The sequence below is a fragment of the Sprattus sprattus genome (genome assembly GCF_963457725.1).
Source record: "Sprattus sprattus genome assembly, chromosome: 3".
NCBI classification, from domain to species: domain Eukaryota; kingdom Metazoa; phylum Chordata; class Actinopteri; order Clupeiformes; family Clupeidae; genus Sprattus; species Sprattus sprattus.
In genome coordinates this window covers 21,374,271-21,381,770 of record NC_137922.1, presented here as the reverse complement: position 1 = coordinate 21,381,770, position 7,500 = coordinate 21,374,271, and the positions used below count along the sequence as shown (strand labels likewise).

The 7,500-nt window shown below is 45.7% G+C and overlaps 1 protein-coding gene across 2 annotated transcripts in view; it reads left to right on the top strand.

Annotated features, from left to right (window-relative positions):
• The window catches only part of xirp2a (xin actin binding repeat containing 2a), a 51,005-nt gene that overhangs the window by 24,087 nt on the left and 19,418 nt on the right, over nucleotides 1-7,500 (top strand). The window contains exon 1 of one of the 2 annotated variants that reach the window (XM_080835175.1): nucleotides 5,011-5,241. The exons of the other annotated variant lie outside the window; for it this stretch is intronic. The gene's annotated coding sequence lies outside the window, so the exon portion shown is untranslated. Of the gene's footprint in view, nucleotides 1-5,010; nucleotides 5,242-7,500 lie in introns of those variants that run through there. 2 annotated transcript variants of the gene reach the window in all.

Here is a 7,500-nt window from a genome sequence, read left to right as displayed (position 1 = left end):
GAGAGAGAGAGATAGAGAGAGAGAGAGAGAGAGAGAGTAAAATCCATGTTTTAATTTCAGGGACATTATCTGTGCTAGCCAGAGCACTCTCACACACACACACACACACACACACACACACACACACACACACACACACACACACACACACAAACCAACAAACAAACAAACAAATACACAGAAAAGGATGCAGCTGCAGTCAGTAAGTGTTCTGGCAGTCAGCATCTCATTAGCATGTTAGGAGTGCCGTTGCCATAGCATTTGTACGCGTGTGACATGTACAAATAACCAATGCTGAAAGTGCTCAAAATGATCTCATTAAAAAACGTAATACAATGAACACAGCTGCCTGGGTTTGGTTATTATTTCTGTTAGCGCATATGTAATGGTACACCTGCTTCAGAGCTTATCTGAATTCACAAAGTTGCAAGTTTATTGAGCTCTTCAACTAACAACTCACCCAACAGGCTGCACACCACAATACATATATGTATGTATCTATGTATCTATATATCTATGTATCTATCTATCTTTCTTTCTATCTCTATCTATCTATCTATCTATCTATCTCTCTATCTTTCCATCTTTCCATCTTTCCATCTTTCCATCTTTCCATCTATCCATCTATCCGTCTGTCCGTCTGTTGACTGTCCGTCTGTCTGTCTGGGGGCGAAAGTGTTACAGAGGTAGAGAAGTAATTTAGTAATCAGAAGGTTGCTAGTTCGATTCCCTGTCAAAGCGTCCTTGAGCAAGACACTGAACCCCTAATTGCTCCTTATGTGCAGTGTGCCATCAGTGAAAAAATGTAAAATGTGTATCCTTGTAAGTCACTTTGGATAAAAGCGTCTGCTAAATGTAAGTGTATCTGCCTGTTTATCTATCTATCCATCTGTCTACCTCTGAACGTGTGCTGTATGTCTCAATCTCTCTATCTTTGCCTTTTCTTCACTATTCTGTTCCTTGTCCAGAGTCGCTGCATATTTCTTTAACCTGCCCTGTGTATGCCTGGTCTCTAGGCTCCCTCTGCTGCTGCTGTGGTGTGTGTGTGTGTGTGTGTGTGTGTGTGTGTGTGTGTGTGTGTGTGTGTGTGTGTGTGTGCACCTGGTCTCCAGGTTCCCTCTGCTGCTGCTGCTGTGGTGGTGGTGTGTGTCTTGGCTTGGTTCCCAATGCGTGTGCATAATGGATGACACTCACCTGTGGATACCTGCGAAGGTTGGAGACCCAGGCTGCGGGAGATCATTTATTTATGCCCAGAGAGGAAGCCATCGTGCCCCTGGGTTAGAAAGGATCGCAGGTTCCCTGGAAACATAGAGAGAGATTCACAACAACAGCCTATTGTCTTCCTGGAGCTTCAGCCTCCACACACAGATCATGTGTGAGAGTAATGTGTGTGTGTGTGTGTGTGTGTGTGTGTGTGTGTGTGTGTGTGTGTGACAGATCGTCCTTACAGTAATGTAGGCTCCTCAAACCATCGGATCAGGTCCAATCAGAGCTCTCCTGTGCAGGGCTGAGCGCCGTGACATTAGGGGTGTGTGTAGAGGACACACGAGTGTGTACTGTGTACTGTGTACTGTGTACTGTGTACTGTGTACTGTGTACTGTGTACTGTGTACTGTGTACTGTGTGAAGCTGTGTTGGAGCTCAGTGAATGTCTTGCAAGGACCTGCAAGCAGCAGGAGCGTAAAAAATGCTGTGACTTTTTAAAGTAGTGAATGCATTTGTTCATCTAATTCTTCTGAACTCGTTGGTTTATTTCAGTAGTCTCTGTTCTGAGGTTGCCTTCCATTCTTGATCAGAGTTGGGGTTGATGTTCAGGTGACAGTAGAGCAGGGGTCTCAAACTCTTGTCGAGTGATTTTATCCGGCCCGACCGCTCCTACCCTTTCAGTGCGTATTCTGTGGCTCTGGACGAGAGTACTGACATAAAGGATAATGCTTAGCTCACGATTTTTTTAACAACCAGTTTGAAGTGACAGAGGAATAACTTTTTGTAAAAACAATGCAAGGCCGTAACACAGCCAAGGATGCATTTGAGCAACTGTGTGACACAATGGAGCATGCTGGTCTGTCCTTGAAGTCTCTCTGAGGTATAATACATTTATTTTATCAAATAAAATGATTCAGATTTGTGCTGAAACCTCATTCAGTTTTCTGCTTTGTTTTGTTAGTTTGAATTGAAACTCACGTCAGCTACTTGTTATTCAACAACGCTAACCATTGTACCACTGCTCACGCATGGTATATTTGCCAATTCAAAAGTGGTATCTACAGTATTGTGATAGGCAAGCCAACAGATCAAAAAAATCTGGCCCCCCAATGACCAGACTCGACGCCTATCAGCCCCTGGGTATTTTGAGTTTGAGACCCGTGCAGTAGAGGTATATTATCTTTGTTACCGTTGCCCTTTTTAAGCTGGGGGTTTGTGCTCAGGTGACAGTAGAGGTATTTAGAGCTTTTTAAGCTGGGTTGTTGTCTAGTGAAACACTGGACTCTGCCTGTAGCTTTCAGAGTCAAATGTGTTTGTCAAAGACATACGGCCTTGAAAGTGAATGGGGGGAGGAGTAGGGGGGTTGGGAGAGTTACTCATTTAATACCAGAGAATACCAACCTGTCACCAAAGATCAGTAAAGACAGCCTGACAGAAGTGACTGCATCTCGCTGTCTTTGTCATTGGATATTCAGAACCAAGGTTAGTTTTTATCCTATTTAAAAGAAATCAATATCTCAAAGTGACACGTTTGCCCCACAAAACAATTGGCCCCACACAAAGTACCTTTTGACAAAGTTTGAGACACAAGCTGAAATTTGAAATTTTGTACGTAGCCATCACAGTGAACTGCTTTCATTCAACTGTTGAGAAATTAATTTAAGTAAGAGACCACCGTCCCTGTGTTACAACTGTACCTGTACCAGTCTGAAGCACTTTGTTTCCTGTTTACAAAACCAGGACTGTGTTCAAACAAGCACACACACAGAACAGACAGCTAGAGGACCATGAGGAGCGATTTGCTGAACTTGACAAATAGTGTATTGGATTACAATCACGGACTGTACCTTTAAGGCGTGTTAAAGCATAAGAAATATGACCGGTACTGTCCTGCCCTGACTGGACACAGCAGGATGAGTTCGGTGAGGGAGACGGTGGCTTTCCCCCAGGGTCGCGTGGGGCAGGCTAAGGCTGTAAGTCATGCCCTACGTCGCAAGTTCTGGTTGTTGCGTAAGGCTAATTTGATCGCATGATGCAACCGAGACCCACACTCAAGAGAAAGGAGGTGAGAAAGAGAGAGAGAGAGAGAGAGAGAGAGAGAGAGAGAGAGATAGAGGGAAATAGACTGAAAGAGAGCTGCACAGTGTGCCTGACTAAGCGAGAGATACAGACACAGAGCAAGGGAGAGACAGAGAGAGAGGGAGAGAAAGAGAGAGAGAGGGAGAGACAGAGAGAGAGAGAGACGGAGAGAGAGGGAAAGAGAAGCAACTGACAAGCCATTTCTCAAGTGGAAATCCACTGAGACTCTTCTATCTGCTCTGTGTGTTTTGTGGGAATCATATTTTAGAAATGTACCCTCCTTGTTTGTACACATCTGAGACACCGAACACAGTAATCCTTTCAATCCAAACTCAATACCTTCAACCAAAAAGAAAACCTTGTAAAAACCAGAGAAAAAAAAAGAGAACATGACATTCTCCCCAAATATAGGCATCTACAGGAGCCCCTGCACTGAAAACTCGAGCTTTCGTCCATAGACATAAAACACACTTGTGTGTATGCCCTGTGATGTTCGCCTCACTATAACTCATGTGAGAAAATCTGTCGCCTGTCGTTTTGATATATGAGCTGATATCCTTACTGTTGAAATAGTGACGGACGATCACAGGTAAACAGGCATTCAGCGTTTATAACCTGGATGTGAGCATTCGGAGAATCCCCTCAGTCGTATATAATCAGTTTGGGTTACAGTGGCCAAACATAACCAGGGTAATGTGATGACGTGCTTTCTAACCTTTACGACTTTCAGTGCCATTCAGTTACGGTGATTTAAGGACTTCTTACAGTTGGCCATTTATAGAGGACTATTTTAATTTCTTTGAAATTGGTTGAGTTGAATGCTGATGAAATAAACATTGATTCATCCAAGGTGGTAGTGTGTGTGTGATTCGGTGTGTGTGTGTGTGCGTGAGGGGGGGACAAGACCTTATATTTGGTGTCCATCCATCACTGTTGCTCGAGACGACTGGAACTCTGTAGAAGTTTCTGGAACAGTTTCAACATATACATACCCACACGCACACACACGTGACATACATGAACCTACACACACAAACACACACACACACACACACAAACACACACTCAGATACTCAAATACACACATATACAAAACACAAACCTTTCCCAGTATGTCACTTAGTAACACTTGATGATGTCAAATGATAGGGACTCCTGGACTGTTTAGCACCTTTAGGGTAAGAAGACCTAAATGGCTTTCTGTCTCATAAGCACCTATGTGTCACAAACACCTATTTTAGGTCTCGTCTGTTACACACACACACACACACACACACACACACACACACACACACACACACACACACACACACACACACACACACACACACACACACACACACACACACATTCAAATACCCCACACTCCATGGCATGTTATTTAGCTATTGTATATATGTCTGAACTCGGAGTCTGACTCTCCAGTGAGGTGTGTGTGAATGTGTGAATGTGAATGAGGTCAAAGCTGATTCTGAACCCAAACTGATTCATGGATCTATTTTGTCTCAATGAGGGGGTTCCTGTTACCAAGCTCCCGGTCAGAACGTCTGTCCCTGCGCCTCGCTGACCTCAGGTTGCGGGCATGTTGGGAACCCTCTAAAAAAAGACCTTTGCCCACGACCACCCCCCAACCCCACCCTCTCTCTGTCCCCTCCTCCTGTCTCATCAGTGGGTTTACAAGGGGAGGGGGGTTTAAAATAAAGTCAGCTGTCCTGGTCGGCTTGGGACATTAAGGTGTAAAGAGTTGTCTGGAGCTGGTCTCCTCCCACACACACGTCCACATACACACACACACACGCGGTCGGGAGTGCACGCGGTTGGACACCCTGAGACTGGAGCTCAGAGACTGGGGTAAAAGGCCCTGCAGGTTGGGGAACTAACACAGGCCATCTCCTGGTGGGATTCTTAACGTCCTGGTGACGCCTCCATATCGGCACTGACAGGGAACCGTTGGAGGTAAGCAGATCTGTATGTGTATGTGTGTGTGTATGGGTTGGTTTTGAACTCTTTTGTAAAAATGTTGATGGGTAGAAACGTACATTCTCTCTCAGTCCATCATCATCCAACCTTCCACCATTTATTGAAATGTGCTTGTTTGGAGCACAGTGGGCCCAGTGGCCTGGGCAGTCGCCTGTGGAGCGGCTATCCAAACTGAGGAGCGCATTGGGATGAATGGGTTAATTTTAACAGCGGGTTCTATTTGGAGAGGAAGTTAAATTAGGTCTTCACCCACCCTGCTCCATTGCACTTCTGTGTGTGCTACAGGACGCAGTAGAGCATGTTATTCTGAGATTGCCTCTCAGGGACACTGTGTGTGCAAGTGTGTGTGTGTGTGTGTATGTGTGTGCCGGGCTCTGTGGGCGTAGGACATGGCAGGACTCTGCATTCAGGCAGGTAGAGGGTCTTTGTCGGGGTGCCTTTCAACATGGCGGTTGGCCATTGTGATCGTCATGGTTACATAATAGAGGTGGAGTGCGTGTGGAGGTGGGCTGGCGGTGTTGTGTGTGTGTGTGTGTGTGTGTGTGTGTGTGTGTGTGTGTGTGTGTGTGTGTGTGTGTGTGTGTGTATGTATGTGTGTGGATAATTGGGAGAGTGTGATAATAACTGTGATTTACTCTGAGAATCTGAAGTGGAGGAGAGGTGGTATGTTGAGTCCCTGTGAACTGTGGCGAATGTGCCTCTCACATTTATTCATTAAGCTTGTATCCAAAGCCAAGAGCTGTACCTGTCAGGCATATTTAATCAGCAAATGACCTTGATGCTCTGAGCACCTTTGTCTACTAATTAAGCTACAAGAAACTCATCTCCCTTGGCGGTTTGCAGGCCCACACCGTCACAAATTGTGAAAGTGTTGATGTACATTTACTTTGGCAGTGTGCTGTGAAGCGGTGGTTTCTGTTGAATAGCTCAAGCCATGTAACTAGTGCATTTGAAAGAGAAAAACCCTTTTTCCCCCGTTTTCCTTTTTGACATTTAGTCGTTTAGCAGGCGCTTTTATCCAAAGCGCCTCCCCTTTGCCCTAATGTCCCGTGTAAACCACCGTAGCTTGAGGAAGACCTGCAGTGCCTTATTATAGGCTGGCCAGTGGCAGTGGCAGTGGCAGCCTTTGCTCCATATAGCCTCCGAGCCACGGAGGCCCACATTCCACAGACTGGTCCCGGCCCTCACAGGCGGCGGCACAGTAAAGCCCTCACCAGTAACGCTGCGCTACTGACTCGCATACCGCAGAGGCCTTCGGCCCAGGCCTGCTGAGCCGTGCCGCGAACCTAAAACCACCACAGCACACGCGGCCCAGTCTGGCTGCAGAGACATTTAAAACTAGTCTGTCTTTTTTAACATCATGGAGTGGATATGAGGCTGTGAGGGGGAAACCAGCAACTTGATGAAGGCTTTTTTTTTTCAGTTCAGCAAACAGAAAGGGAAATAGTTTTTGACATCAGACAAAAAAAAGCCCTAACAGATTCAAGTTTTAAACCAGCATTTTCACGTTTTGCTATATATTTATGTGAATGTATTTTGTGATGTGCAGAAAAAGGTTTGTAGTGTGACTTAACCTGCTATGCTGATAGATTGAAGAGTGTTTTATGAATATACCTGGGAAATCAGCTCTAACAACTTAGAAAGACTTCCTGTCCATGCAATCTTATATCTACAGCCCCCCTCTCTCACACACACATACCTCCCTGGCGGGAACATGACTCTGTGAATGCCTTGCTCTAAAATAAGGCTGGTTTTATTTTTCAGTGACTGGATTACTTTGGTGTGCGGTAATGTGTGTGTGTGTGTGTGTGTGTGTGTGTGTGTGTGTGTCTGTCTGTCTGTGTGTGTGTGTGTGTGTGTGTGTGACTGTGTCTGTGTGTGTGTGTGTGTGTGTGTGTGTGTGTGTGTGTGTGTGTGTGTGTGTGTGTGTGTGTGTGTGTGTGTTTGCGTGTGTACGCTCAACCTTGCAAACATCCAGGGATTGTTCTCGTGTTCTCACCCGCCTTTATCTCTATGTCCCTGGCATGTTGAGGTCTGTCTCTCCTTCAGCCAGCGACGGTGCCATGACGTGACGTGTGGTGACGTTCTGTCATTCCTCAGTGATAAACGAGTGCATTATCCCTCCATCACTTCTGCTCTATTTGAAGATGGTTCAGTTATGTCTGACCTCAGGTGTAGGGTGTCCCAGAGAGCAAGTGTGTGTGTGTGTGTGTGTGTGTGTGTGTGTGTGTGTGT